Source organism: Bombyx mori, chromosome 5 (assembly GCF_030269925.1).
Source record: "Bombyx mori chromosome 5, ASM3026992v2".
Lineage (NCBI taxonomy): Eukaryota > Metazoa > Arthropoda > Insecta > Lepidoptera > Bombycidae > Bombyx > Bombyx mori.
The window spans coordinates 889,222-903,727 of record NC_085111.1 but is presented as its reverse complement, the minus strand read 5'-3'; the positions used below and the strand labels follow the sequence as shown (position 1 = coordinate 903,727).

The 14,506-nt window shown below is 41.5% G+C and overlaps 1 protein-coding gene and 1 long non-coding RNA gene across 5 annotated transcripts in view; both read right to left on the bottom strand.

Moving 5' to 3' along the window:
* LOC101747074 (uncharacterized) overlaps positions 1 to 14,506 on the bottom strand; it is a 118,323-nt gene that overhangs the window by 80,579 nt on the left and 23,238 nt on the right. The window lies entirely within an intron of this gene.
* LOC134198845 (uncharacterized) lies at positions 2,057 to 5,039 on the bottom strand. The gene is made up of 3 exons (XR_009973091.1): positions 4,884 to 5,039; positions 3,006 to 3,131; positions 2,057 to 2,207 (listed from the first exon to the last, which is right to left on the bottom strand). It is a non-coding gene; the product is annotated as an uncharacterized LOC134198845 (long non-coding RNA).

Here is a 14,506-nt window from a genome sequence, read left to right as displayed (position 1 = left end):
CATTTTTAATGCCTTTGTTGACTGCCGTGCATTTACGGTCCAATTAAAATGACTGATTACAATGCTGAGTGGCTGATGTCTTTAAGCCGTGATTATTAAGCCACCATTTGGTACTTTATTATATAACAAAATTTCCAGAATGATTATATTTTAATTTCCTGTCACAAATTGTTATCGGAATTATAATTGATTATTGCCATCCCACCTTTACTATCTTCTGGTACAAGACACAGGAAATTGAAGCTTTACGAACGCGGCAGCATCTCGACTTCTTTTATAGTTACACAATATGAATCGTTAATGAGTTTTGACGAATCACAGAATAACTAATCGGCCTAGTTTTTTACTTGCTCTAGATGCGTAGACGATAGCCAATGACCCGCCCAATAACCGATTTAGTCTAGTAACGAACGTAGTAACGTTGAATGATTTTACAGAATTACATGGTATTCCTGCTGAAAGTTGGAATCTATCTATTTCTTGTCTGCAATAAGATCCATAGCGATTTAGAGACAGTTCTCAAAACTAACTATACTGTTGTAACTATACTGAGAGACCTTAGAACTTATATCTCGAGGTGGTTGGCGCATTTACGTTCTAGATGTCTATGGGCTCCAGTAACCACTTAACATCAGGTGGGCTGTGAGCTCGTCCATCCATCTAAGCAAAAAAAAAAAAATGGACAGGGAAGGAGCACGCAATGGGTTTGAAGGACCAACGGCTCGAACTAAGAAAATAAATAACTCGTCTAGAGGCCTAGAGGGTTATGTGTGCACTTTGCCAAACCCACAAAAAGTTCAATTACCACTCGCTCATAGAAGTATACTGTCAAGTAGCGTTTATGCAATAAGGTATATTGTAAAGTGAAAGATTTTTTACTAGATAACCCTGCGTGGGAGTGAAATACTCGCTCGAGATCTTTTCGTTCAGCATATTGTAATTTTTATACATCTGTTTTGTATTTAAATTACTAGTATGATGGCAAAAAAACAGAATATAAGCAAGCTCATTGATTTTGTTTCACCGATTCTTCTCGTGACTGTGACTCTTCTTGCAACCGGCGGTAGAATGTATTTTGAATTTCAAAAGAATACACAATGACATCCAAATTGAAATAAATGAATTTGAATATGAGTTTTCTTTTGATTGTTTTTGAGAACCACCTCAAATTTTGCATACAGAAATGAGTGCGGGTGTTAATTCAAGCGAATAGCCATAAGCGGAGAAGTTACGAAACAATAGCGGTCTTATCTCATAAACCACAGCACTTGAACAAACATTCAAATGGTCGGTAAATATGTTGTATTTTGATTTCCTTTCACCGCGTTACTTGACTACGATTATTTCAATTCCGGTGCAAGTTGTAAACTAAAAAATGAAACGATGTTCCATGAGGAAGCCGCAAGCATCGAAAACGAAATTCATTTTAAACCAAGATTTGTGTTAAAAACAATGCACGTTTAACATATTCAAATATAGATTCTTAACTTTGAAGTCTTCGTGGCCTAAACGATAAGACGTTTGGTGTTCGAATCGCGCGCAATTACTGGTGGTAGGACCTTTTGTGAGTTTTCTTATCTTATTAAATATATCTATGGTATCTTGGTCTTTACTTGACTATCCCCTAATAGGTTTTAAACTATTATAGTATATAATAACTAACGTATTTTAGTTTTATGCGTGCGTCTACACACCCGGCAACACAGGATTAACTTAACATGTAATCTTACAAATGTGTTTATGATTTTTCATAGCCGCATTTTCGTTCAATGCCCATCAATCGTAACGTGCTCCATCTGTTTATGTCCGTACTTAAATTTCATCTCTATTTGGACATGGCTTAACGAGTGGCAAACGATTAGTGACCAATAAAAACTATAACGGGAGTATCGTTAATGTTAATTCTAATGCTGAAGTCTCGAACATAATGATATAACACTTTCCCATTCGTCAAATCGAGACGCATGATTGCTTTGTAGCTAGATAGTTGTACCAACCTGTCCGGATTCGGTAAGATATATACATGATTTATCGTTTACGAAAATTAATAACAACATTTACGATTACACAAACATTTCTAATGAATCATTGCATTGGTCATAAGAAACTTTCGATTTTACGACAAATACTTTATAACTTTCGCGCTGCTTGGTTATGCATATTGTTATTTCTCGAACTATTTCATTGCAGAACTGTAACAGCGGAATCTGGAAAACAACGAAATTCGCCCAAAAATTATTTAAAATACATTTTTTTAACTCATCCAAACTCACAGTCCTATTTTGAACGTAAATACCGCCACCCACCTTGAGACATGAGTTCTTAGGTCTCACTTTTTACAGTACAACAGTTGCTAAACCCTTCAAACCCAAACGCATTACTGCTTCACGACAAAAATAGACAGGGCGGTGATTCCCGACGCGTGTGTGCCTACCCACACATCTAGAATTTGTAATGATTACGTATTTATTTTAACTATTTAATGACACTTTACTATTTAATTACTGTGATATAACAGGAAGTCAAAACATAAAATAATTAAGAGTCAATAAAATTTCAATTGGATTCATAAAATTGCGTACAGCTTCCCGCTTTCCTGTTACGGCTTGTGCCGCAGTAAAACATTTATGTAATGTTGTCCAGCGACGTTCAAATTAGAAGCTTGCCCAAATTCAAATTAAAGATTATTTTCGTGACGTAAAATGGAAAAGAAAACCTACACTTATATACTCCGCACAACAAATAAGCTGTCTACAGTCTCTTACCAACGCATACTTAACCACTTTGGATACAGAAATCGCAGATATCTCGACAACCTCGAATAGCTGATGGTAGAAAACCATGTCAAAAAAAGACATTTTTTTATTGCTTATATGGGTGGACGAGCTCACAGCCCACCTGGTGTTAAGTGGTTACTGAAGCCCATAGACAACTATAATGTAAATGCGCCACTCACCATGCGATATAACACCTACGCGTAGGGCAAAACTAATAGTAACACTCACCGGCGTGACTTTACCTGAAGTACTAAACACTGCCAATGATGAAGACATGCAAAGAACAGTCTTGCAATCATTGCTCAGAGAACAGTCTTCAAACTAGACACGATCTTCAGAATGATGAAACCGACTCTGAAGAAGAATTTATAGAGAGAACTAGTTCGTTATAGTTTAATATCTGACGTGATCAGTGGACCTAATATTTTAATGGTAATTTTGACCATTAATCGGGACATTTATGTATACGGGCGCGGCGGAATTCTCGACCAACTGCGACTGCATCCACAACCCTATCCATCCGCATTATAAATACCCTCATCTCGTTATCCCTATTCTTAAATCTCGCAACTGTTAAAAGTGAGATTCGTATTCCAAGCAACTTGAACGTAATCGTGAATGGTATGTATGGGCTCGGCTGTGGCCTTCGCAGTGCTGGTGTAATTAAATGAGAGGAAAGACTAGCTAATCCTTTTTTTTTCCTACCTAAGCTGATAGCCTTGAGAGGCTATATCAGCGTAACCTTAACTAGTAGGTGAGCTCACGGGGCTCAAACCTGACGACGTTGCTAACACGAACAAGAGCAAGCAAGCAAGAGCCGTGCTTCGCAGTATCTACCACCGGATCGGAAACGCGACCCACAGAAGATCCGGCGAGAAACTCAGTGGGCTGTGTCTGAGGGTTTGGCTAGTCCATTTTAAAGGGGAAAAAAGAGCAAAAAGTTTACCTCAAACGTCATCACATATGTATTGTGTGAAAGTACAGGTCATCATCATAGTCGGTTGCTCTTGGCAGAATAGTCGTGGTCATATGGAATTCTTGTTTATTAAAGCCTTGACAGATGTTTTCCATAGTTTGCGAACTGAGGCTTGGCGCACAGGTACCTACCTACACGAGATAACCGCGCATGAAAGCGAAACCCCGGTAATATATCACACACGGTAAAACACAAGTCGTCGTGGCCTAAAGGATAAGACGTCCGGTGCATTCGTATCGAGCGATGCACCGGTGTTCGAATCCCGCTGGCGGGTACCAATTTTTCTAATGAAATACGTACTCCGCAAATGTTCACGATTGACTTCCACGGTGAAGGAATAACATCGTGCTATAAAAATCAAACCCGCAAAATTATAATTTGCGTAATTACTGGTGGTAGGACCTCTTGTGAGTCCGCACGGGTAGGTACCACCGCCCCGCCTATTTCTGCTGTGAAGCAGTAATGCGTTTCGGTTTAAAGGGTGGGGCAGCCGTTGTGACTATACTGAGACCTTAGAACTATATCTCAAGGTGTGTGGCGCATTTACGTTGTAGATGTCTATGGGCTCCAGTAACCACTTAACACCAGGTGGGCTGTGAGCTCGTCCACACATCTAAGCAATAAAAAAAAGTGTATACAATAAGAATATTCATAAGCAATTTATCATCAAAGCTGCGGGTCTTATTTTTTCATGACTAACTTTACACCTATAGAGCTTGAACTTCAGGAAATCTGCCCATGCGATTTTAAGTTTTCCCCACTTAACATCGCATGGGCGGCAATTCGTGCTCACTTAAATACCATTATTGACTTAACTTCTCACATCTAACAATATAGAAATGAACTCCAAAAATATTTGAATGATGATCACTTTTTTGTAGCATCTGATTTTAATGAAACAAAGCCTATATTCTGCTCCAAACAAAAAAATATCTAAAATCGCTGGTTCGTGCTCTATCACTCTTCTTTAGCTATTTTTATTATTTTTCTGTAATACACAAGCACAGTGCATTATAGTGTTTTATTATATGTGTAATGATATAGAATATTCTTAGAATGGTTAAACAATAATAAAAGACTTAATTACGTTTTCTGTACAATGTTAAGAAAACAACATTTAAAGCTTTTACCTATTTTCTACAAATTATTTTACACAGTATTCTTGAATTAAATAAAACTGAAATCGTCTTTCTTCTCAATGACAGAGTTCAGTCAGTCTATATAAGAAAAATCATTTTAAAAAAAAGCTAAAAAGATTATATAAAAATTAATTAAAAAAGGTTTTTCTTTACATATATACATTTTGACTGTGTTGTTTACACATAAATATGCTAATTACATGATTATTTATAAATACTTGGAACATATCGATGCAATGGTCATTTATGTAACTACACCGATTCTTTCTCATTAGTCCATACACGTCCATCATTATCTGATTAATACAAATAAATGTCAATAAATATTAATGAAAACTAAAAAAAAGTTGGGCGAACCCACACGCGTAGATACCACGGCAAGGGGTGTCTCAAGCTAAATGGTGAGATTTCCGCTGTTGTTGTCTGTGGACTTCAGTCCTCCCTTATCACCAGTTGGTCCGTGAGATCTTCCACACGTTTAAGCAACAAATAACAATTCTAATTTCTTCGTCATAATCACTGCGCTCATCGTTTTTTGATGCAAAAAAAACTCGCTAAAAATGTCTAAGTGTAAATGAATCAAAATTAGAATCAATGGCCCACCGCGACGGAACCGCCTAGCTGCGTCCTGTGTCGAACACAGGGTCACCCCGCGAATTACCGTGGTTGCCCCCGAGCCCCTAAAATAAATCGCCGCGTCGCCCGCCAAAACCGCCTCCGAGCTTCCGGCCCAGACATCAAAGCCTCGGCACCCTCTGCGACGCAGGCTAAGCCAGCGTTCGTTCCGGCGGCGGTGCCCAGTGTCTCGGCCTGGGCAAAACCGCTGCCGTACACGAACACGGCTACAACTCCCTCCTCCGCGATTCGTCCCGCCCCCGCGACTCGTCCCTCTCCCGCGACTTGCCCTCCGACCGCGTCCGACAATCTCGCTTTAGCGATCGACTTCTTTCAGTCGATCAACTTTGAGCGCGTTAACGCTTTGGGCGACGCCATTCGCGCTGCCTCCACTGCACAACACTTTATCGCCGTTGTGCAGGAATACGCCGACGTATACGCGTCATTAAATACGTACGTCCTCCCCTCACTCCGCCGGTAATCAATGGCGTATATAAGTAGAATAAAGCCCCTATCCGTAACGATAGGATTTTTTAACGCTTACGGTCTCGCAAATCAACGTGATCAGGTTTCTGACTTTTTGCGTGACCACCAAATTGATATCTTTTTAGTGCAGGAGACCCTACTTAAGCCCGCGCGCCGTGACCCTAAAATCGCGAACTATAACATGGTCAGGAACGACAGGCTCTCTGCCCGTGGTGGTGGTACCGTCATTTACTATAGAAGAGCCCTGCATTGCGTCCCGCTCGATCCTCCCGCGCTCGCTAATATCGAAGCATCAGTGTGCCGAATCTCACTGACGGGACACGCGCCGATCGTTATCGCGTCCGTTTATCTTCCACCGGATAAGATCGTTCTAAGCAGTGATATCGAGGCGCTGCTCGGTATGGGGAGCTCTGTCATTCTGGCGGGCGACCTAAATTGTAAACACATCAGGTGGAACTCACACACCACAACCCCGAATGGCAGGCGGCTTGACGCGTTAGTCGATGATCTCGCCTTCGATATCGTCGCTCCGCTAACCCCGACTCACTACCCGCTAAATATCGCGCATCGCCCGGATATACTCGACATAGCGTTATTAAAAAACGTAACTCTGCGCTTACACTCGATCGAAGTAGTTTCAGAGTTAGATTCAGACCACCGTCCCGTCGTTATGAAGCTCGGTCGCGCTCCCGATTCCGTTCCCGTCACGAGGACTGTGGTGGATTGGCACACGCTGGGCATCAGCCTGGCTGAATCTGATCCACCATCGCTTCCGTTTAGTCCGGACTCTATCCCGTCTCCTCAGGATACCGCTGAAGCCATAGACATCGTAACGTCACACATCACCTCGACATTAGATAGGTCATCGAAGCAAGTTGTAGCGGAGGACTTCCTTCACCGCTTCAAATTGCCCGACGATATTAGGGAACTCCTTAGAGCTAAGAACGCCTCGATCCGTGCGTACGATAGGTATCCTACCGCGGAAAATCGTATTCGAATGCGTGCCCTACAACGCGACGTAAAGTCTCGCATCACCGAAGTCCGAGATGCCAGATGGTCTGATTTCTTAGAAGGACTCGCGCCCTCTCAAAGTTCTTACTACCGCTTAGCTCGTACTCTCAAATCGGATACGGTAGTAACTATGCCCCCCCTCGTAGGCCCCTCAGGCCGACTCGCGGCGTTCGATGATGACGAAAAAGCAGAGCTGCTGGCCGATACATTGCAAACCCAGTGCACGCCCAGCACTCAATCCGTGGACCCTGTTCATGTAGAATTAGTAGACAGTGAGGTAGAACGCAGAGCCTCCTTGCCACCCTCTGATGCGTTACCACCCGTCACCCCGATGGAAGTTAAAGACTTGATCAAAGACCTACGTCCTCGCAAGGCTCCCGGTTCCGACGGTATATCCAACCGCGTTATTAAACTTCTACCCGTCCAACTCATCGTGATGTTGGCATCTATTTTCAATGCCGCTATGGCGAACTGTATCTTTCCCGCGGTGTGGAAAGAAGCGGACGTTATCGGCATACATAAACCCGGTAAACCAAAAAATCATCCGACGAGCTACCGCCCGATTAGCCTCCTCATGTCTCTAGGCAAACTGTATGAGCGTCTGCTCTACAAACGCCTCAGAGACTTCGTCTCATCCAAGGGCATTCTTATCGATGAACAATTCGGATTCCGTACAAATCACTCATGCGTTCAACAGGTGCACCGCCTCACGGAGCACATTCTTGTGGGGCTTAATCGACCAAAACCGTTATACACGGGAGCTCTCTTCTTCGACGTCGCAAAAGCGTTCGACAAAGTCTGGCACAATGGTTTGATTTTCAAACTATTCAACATGGGCGTGCCGGATAGTCTCGTGCTCATCATACGGGACTTCTTGTCGAACCGCTCTTTTCGATATCGAGTCGAGGGAACCCGCTCCTCCCCACGACCTCTCACAGCTGGAGTCCCGCAAGGCCCTGTCCTCTCACCCCTCCTATTTAGCTTATTCGTCAACGATATTCCCCGGTCGCCGCCGACCCATTTAGCTTTATTCGCCGACGACACGACTGTTTACTATTCTAGTAGAAATAAGTCCCTAATCGCGAAGAAGCTTCAGAGCGCAGCCCTAGCCCTAGGACAGTGGTTCCGAAAATGGCGCATAGACATCAACCCAGCGAAAAGTACTGCGGTGCTATTTCAGAGGGGAAGCTCCACACGGATTTCCTCCCGGATAAGGAGGAGGAATCTCACACCCCCGATTACTCTCTTTAGACAACCCATACCCTGGGCCAGGAAGGTCAAGTACCTGGGCGTTACCCTGGATGCATCGATGACATTCCGCCCGCATATAAAATCAGTCCGTGACCGTGCCGCGTTTATTCTCGGAAGACTCTACCCCATGATCTGTAAGCGGAGTAAAATGTCCCTTCGGAACAAGGTGACACTTTACAAAACTTGCATAAGGCCCGTCATGACTTACGCGAGTGTGGTGTTCGCTCACGCGGCCCGCACACACATAGACACCCTCCAATCCCTACAATCCCGCTTTTGCAGGTTAGCTGTCGGGGCTCCGTGGTTCGTGAGGAACGTTGACCTACACGACGACCTGGGCCTCGAATCAATTCGGAAATACATGAAGTCAGCGTCGGAACGATACTTCGATAAGGCTATGCGTCATGATAATCGCCTTATCGTTGCCGCCGCTGACTACTCCCCGAATCCTGATCATGCAGGAGCCAGTCACCGTCGACGCCCTAGACACGTCCTTACGGATCCATCAGATCCAATAACCTTTGCATTAGATGCCTTCAGCTCTAATACTAGGGGCAGGCTTAGGGACCCCGGTAACCGTACTCGTCGAACTCGACAAAGAGGTCGACGTGCAACCTAACCCATGCATCAGCCCGCTGAGTTTCTCGCCGGATCTTCTCAGCGGGTCGCGATTCCGATCCGGTAGTAGATTCATTCGCGAAACAATTGCTCTTGAGTTGTTAGGTCTCCTTCGGAGGCGCTCGGGCAGTTGTTAGCAAATCCCACCCCTCTTGGCTGAGCCTTTGCTCGCCCACCTGTCCTGGTGAAACTGGAAAGGCCTTCGGGCCACCAGTAAAATTTCAATCATAAAAAAAAAAAAAAAAAAAAAAAAAAAAGAATCAATGGCGCTTGACGTGAAGCAAGGATGCGCGCCGTAACCTTAAACCGACGTCATCGCCGTACAAAAAAGGTTATAATCGATCGATTTTACGGTACAATCGATAGTTTACGCGCGTATCGATTTTTTACTCAAATTTTCTTGCATTGAGACGTGACTCTAATGACTGGTGTGATCAATGACTTGATCTTGAACTTATAAATGGCTGGATAGCGTTTCGTAAATTAGTTACTCGAATTCTTTTTAGCCTTTTGCCTTAAGCTTTTTAGATTCAAAAAACCGTTGGTGCTGTTTATAAGGTGAAAATTGTTAACATACACGAATGAAGATGCCCTACCCTTCAAACCGAAACGCATTACTGCTTCACGGCGGAAATAGGCGTACCTACCCGTGCCGACTCCCAAGAGGTCCTACCACCAATATATGTCAGTATATGTAGTCATTGTCGTTGTCGAGGAATTTCCGAGTCAGAACAAAATCGCTGGATACATGTTGGCAGATGGTAGAATTGATAGTCGCGTTCTCTGAGTATACTGTACTGACAAGCTGCCATCTCCAGCCGGCTTTTACTACCAGTAGGTTGTTTTGTGTGTCATACAGGTAGGTGCCACCACCCTGCCTATTTCTGTTGCTAAGCAGTCATGCGTTCTGGCTTGAATGTATAGCGGTAACTATCATTGAACTGAAGAAATTTGACAAATGCCTGAATCGCGCTAAGGAAATATTCGAGAAGAGTTGGCATATATGCAAGTTCCGAACAATAGCATATAGAGCGTCGGTTGACCGAGCAATTTCACTCATTCGATGGTAAACATTTCCTTTGTCTTTACCTAACAGGTGGTACAGGCGTTCTACAATCTATTTGAGACTCCCACCATAGCAGGTAATGGATTCACGTTATGATATGTCCATGGACCCCGATAACCGCTTATACCAGATGAGCTGTAAACTCGTTTACTTATTAATGAAATACCAAAATTAAATTTAAAAAAACGCTTCTTATGATGAAAATACATGCTTGGTTAGTATACATAGACTCCAGAGAATCCACTAGAATAATCTACCATGTAATATTATAATATTCGTGGACATAGGGACGCAAACCAAAATTGGATTTTGATAATAATGGGGTTCGAGAAAGAAACACAGAATTCAATTCTTTTGACATCATAGTACTTGCATCTGAACGTGCAGTACAATCGCAAGTGTAATATGACATGAGTAGCATTGACGGGGAACATTCGAATAGTAAGAGATTCGAAAACGTTTCTCAAACGTGTTAAGCGGCAATACACATATGAACAAAGAGTAAAGCTTATGAATAAAACTGGAGGTTTCGCAACAGCCCACGGTCATTCGGTAACGTGCGAACTTATTATGGTACACTTCATTCACGGTTGTTTGCATAAGAGTTAGTGTATTGCGCAAACGAACGCTCTGAGATCGTGGTCAATGAATGATAAAAAATATAAGTTATTTTTTGTACGTTATTACAAAGTTAAGTCGTACACTGTGCGCATTACTGACAAGGAATGTCAGATTGAAAAAAAACGAGTATTTTTGAAATGTATGTAATCAAAAATAGTTTTATTAGATATTTCTTTAGTTTTAAATAGTATACTTTTTCTGCGTGGTCACGGACGACTGTTAAGATGTTGTCAAGCTGTGCAGGCTTAGAGCACGACTTACTCCGAGCAAACGAGTGACGTCATTATACCTAGTACCTATTTCGGCCGTAAACAAGCATGTTTTCTAATTAGAAGAGTAAGAAAACTGATGATATACAATATAACTGAGACTTTGATGTCATGTGAGGGGGTGGTGATGTCGTCGTGATGACTATGGTAAGCACTTTACGCATGGTTGGTCGTGAAATCGTACCTCATAAACTAAGGTAGCGATCGGTCGGACCGCTTATCTAACGACTCTAATAACAAACAAATAATTCTCACGTCGCACTATTGAAATTTTATTGCCTATATTAAGTAAAGGCGCGGTTTGAACCTTGGTCGAACGAAATTCGTGAAATGTTTCCCAAACCTTCACATTTATAAAACTAACGGACTACATTATTGTATTTGTGTCTCACACCCTTATACTGGCCAAGTCATTGTGGTGGACAGGCAACCTTAACAAAGTGTAGATAACAAAGAATTTTTCCATTGTTCTTTATTGGAAAATGGCGTCTTATAGGTAAAGACCTATTATTTTCTAAACTTTCCACAAATCGTATACTTCTAACAGGTTTTTACTAACTAGAATGCTAGCGAGTAAATTTTTTAGCTATACTCGTGTAAGATCGTCACACAATTTTGAATTACTTTAAAACAACAATCTCCCTTATCGAAATAGCAGGACTGTTGTAAATACTCACCATAAAATCAAGGTAATTTCTGTAGAAAATTAAGGCAATATCTTCGACTTAGGAAAATGATGAAGCCGCAAGAAAAGCTCGCAGAGGCCGGCGTCACATCCCCATGTCTTCCGATTGTTAAATAGCCTGGCAGCTTAAGATCTAGCCTGGGACTTGTGTTAAAATATAACCGTTGTCAAGAAACTAGAGGTTACAAAGGAAATGCCGCCGATTACGTTAATACCTGCGCGGCCTCGATAACGTTGGAATAACGCATCTCCTATTCTTCAGACTAAAAACGAACTAATTCACAATAGGAATATCAATTCTGCAGAATCAACTCTATTTCATTATCAACTATTTTTTTGGAAATTACACTGGTGGGCTATTTATAAGCAACTTACTCACAAGCCAATAACAGTGTGAGTCTTTTGAAAGTAATAAATTTGAAAACTCTACTATGTACTATGTATCATTTACTATGTAGATATGTGTTAAGAGAACGTGTGTAGGATGAGGTCATCGCACTAGAGAAAATCGTTCTGAATCGCCAACAGCATCAAGGTCCTCTGGAAAGCGGTTGTATCAGTCATTTCACTTTCTACCGGTCCCCGTATGAATTTAACGAGTTTTACAGATATGCCGATAATGTTGCCGATTGCTAAAATACCGGTTTTACTTTTCATTCGACGCTTTAATGTGTATTTCATTTTAATGTCTAAACGTAAATTCTTTAGTATTTGTATCGGCTTAGATTGGAATCTGGCCAGACGGCATTGGTCTTTCTCAGTAATACTTTACACGTTGAGATCACAGGGCTACTATCAGAGTACTATAAAATTAGCTTCGAACAGAAAGGCCATACAAAAACCGCTAGCAGCAGTCAGCACCATGAGCTTTCTAAAGCTCACCACGAACGAACTAAATGAGACCTTACCTTTTTTTTCTACTTAAGCGGATGGCCTTGAGAGGCTATGTCAGAAGCACCTAACAAGTAGGTGAGCTCACGGAGCTAAAACTGACGACGTCGTTAATACTAACCCTATCAAGAGCAGTCCTTCCCAGGACTACCACTGGATCGGAAACGCGATCCACTGAAAAGATCCAGCGAGAAACTCAATGGGCTGCGTCTGAGGGTTCATTTACTGAACGATTCATTGAACGATGGCCGGTGCTTGAGGTACCTAAAAGCACCGTTAGTGGATCGGGAAGATCAGAAATGACGTAAATGCATATTACTTATTTTAAATATGTAGTTGGAAGATTATATTGCATAGACGGCAAGCTAATAAAAAAAACTCTTACAGCCGGTAAAGAACTAACAGTATCTTGAGGTCTGATAGATTGTTTAACTTTTACATCTTCACTATTAGTGGAAATTTCTGAGCATTGATTTTCCGGTGATTATGTTAAACAAGACGACTTCACCATAGCACCCAATCTCGTCGAGTCCCGCATATCCACCATGGTTATTACATTCGCAGCGATCGGAAATGGAGCGTGTCTCGTCTCGGAAGCGTCACGGCCGGCAGATCAGCGGCGCGCTAAAGAAATGCTTACAGAGCGAAAACACGTTGGAGGACTATCGTCTTTACGCTACATACGTGATATAACGTATTTGTTGCTTGTTTTGTGCAAAGAAATTTGCAGAGCATCGATTAGAAATATTGAAAATGAAAATGAGGTTAGTAAGAGAGTGTTAATTATGAATGTGGAAGGATATAGAGGAAGAGGTAAACCTAAGAAGAAATGGATGGATTGCGTGAAAGACGTTAAGTGTAAAATGGGAGTGAGCGAAGAAATGGTATATATGGAAGGAGAAAACATGTTGCCCCAAGGTGACTGGGAGAAGGTCAGGAGAATGATGATGACTAGAATTATTGAAATGATTGATAAGAATACCTTGACAAAAATGTTTTTTTAAACAACTTAGATGGATATAATGTGAAGCTGTTACCAGTTCCAATAATTCAGGTGGTATTAACCCACGCGGGTATCGCGGCATATTGACTGGTGACATATTCATTCATCATTCATTATTTCACCAGTATATAAAATATGTGATAATAGGTACAATAATAATGTCTTCCAGGAACTATCCCAGTAATTTTCTACAACAAAGTAATTATTAAACGTAATTAACGTGTAATTGTTCTGCTTAAGGGCTGTCCATTCAAATATACTTGTTTTCTGTCACTTCATTTTAATTTCCAAAAGTCTTAAAAGTGTACTTTAGTAATGTTTCAAAAGTTGAATGTGTATACTTCAATAAAAATCATTAGGTCGTATATACATATAATATAGATTCATCATATCTGAATTCTAATTAGAATTATTGAAATTAGATTTTCATTGCTGCAGCACACTTCGCGCCTATGTAAAATTCAAATTTTATTCATTTTGTAATTTTATGGTACACGCATTGGCGGTATATCTCATCATAGAATAATAGAAATTCGACAATAACCTGAATCACGTTAACCACATAGGTAACCACATAGGTAACCACATAGGTAGGTAACCATAAGTAGGTTTCCATAAACAAATTTCGCTAAAAATTCAGACCCTCGCCGCGTCAGTTAACAGAGCTATATTAGCGAGCGGTGTAAGACCTTCCTTCTGATATCCTTCTTAGCGCCTTGCACTTTAGAGGGGGTTTTTTTCTATGTAAAACTACACCAATTTAAATACAGCCTTAAGATCGTAGTGGTATGAAATGAATTTTGTGAGAATGTTGGGATGCTCATACGTACTCATGTAAGGAATGCGTACGTGACATGATCTTGGAGATAAGTTTCTAATCTCTTAATATTTGTGAACCTTATGTCGTGTGGATAAGGTCCATAATAGAGAGTAATCGTTTATGAAAAAAAGTAACATAATATGCCGGAATTCTTCGGTGATAATTGGACATACGATGTCTATGAATGCGGTAATGTACTCGTGGCTAACACTTAAATCCTCGGGGGCAGTAACATAATGATGCTATGGATCAATCTTGGTACACGGCATCAGCACACG